The sequence below is a fragment of the Tachyglossus aculeatus genome, chromosome 6, assembly GCF_015852505.1.
Source record: "Tachyglossus aculeatus isolate mTacAcu1 chromosome 6, mTacAcu1.pri, whole genome shotgun sequence".
Lineage (NCBI taxonomy): Eukaryota > Metazoa > Chordata > Mammalia > Monotremata > Tachyglossidae > Tachyglossus > Tachyglossus aculeatus.
Window position 1 is genome coordinate 20,806,530 of NC_052071.1, and position 1,197 is coordinate 20,807,726.

The following is a 1,197-nucleotide window of genomic DNA, read 5'->3' on the forward strand; positions in this document are numbered from 1 at the left end:
GTGTTGCACTGTACAAGACTGCCTCTTTGGCTGATTCAGAATAAGGTCTAGGGAAAATATCATCTGTTGCAGCATGTTGAGGAAGCAGGTTATTGAATTAGGATGCAATGATGGCTGATTTCAGGTAGGCCATGCTACTGAATGGCCTGGAACTGTGCCACGGAGAAAAATGCCCTGCCTACAGAGAAGAAAGAGGGTGATTTATCTACCTTTTCAAAGTATCCATTTCACTGCAAGAAAAGAAACAGTGAGAGAATAACCCACTGAGTGCTTTTAAAATGCTGGCAAGGTAACCGCCTAGAAAATGCTTGGTCATCGCAGTATAATATTTAATCAGAAAACAAAGTGCTTGAGCGCTTTCCTTCCAAACCAACAGAAAAGCCAGGTTGTCCCAATGTAAATATCAGTTGTTTAACAAGAGTCAGAAATTATAAGGCATGCAATTAAACCCATATCCATTTGACTGTATCCGGTCCCGGTGGAAAACTTACTTGGCCGAAGAGTCCTTGATTCTCTAGAACTATCTATCCTTCATGCTGTTATCTCGCTGGCGCTGAGGGCCGCGTGGTGTGAGTCTCCCAGTTAAGATCAAACCCCATTTTTCTCCTCCCTCCCACAACCCAGTTAGCTTACTACCGGATGGGAGGATGACATAACTTTTTGGTTTTCTTGATCTATTTTTTTTTCAAATGGTATTTGTTAAGCCCCCACCTCAGGATCGCACCTGGAGAGTTTCCAGTACTCTCCCAGTCTGGGCTACAGGAGGGAGAGTCAAGCAGACGCCCATTCCATTCCTAACTTGGGCCGTGGCTAGCAAATGGAAGGCAATCTGCTACAAGTCAGAACTCACCTACGCTAGGCAGCAGCGGCACGGGAGTCTAGGGAGGAGACTCGAGTTCAACACGCGAAGAAGGAAATGGCAAACCGCTTCCGTATTTTGACCAAGAAAATTCTCTGGATACATTACCAGAATGATTGCAGATGGAGAGTGGGGTGTTCAGGCAGGGATGTGTCCCTGGGGTCACTATGGATCGGAGATGAACTCGACAGCATAAGACCAGACATCTGTTAAGTACACTGTACAAAGACCTGGGGTAGATACAAGCAAATCAGGTTGGACACAGCCAAGCCCCATGTCTTAATCTCCATTCAACAGATTGGGCACAGAGACTTGCCCAAGGTCAAACTGCAGACAAG

The 1,197-nt window shown here is 45.9% G+C and overlaps 1 non-coding gene across 1 annotated transcript; it reads left to right on the forward strand.

The window, feature by feature from the left end:
• Nucleotides 1-708: 708 nt before the first annotated feature.
• LOC119930302 lies at nt 709-840 on the forward strand. The gene has a single exon (XR_005451782.1). It is a non-coding gene; the product is annotated as a small nucleolar RNA SNORA7 (small nucleolar RNA).
• The last annotated feature ends 357 nt before the right edge of the window (nt 841-1,197 follow it).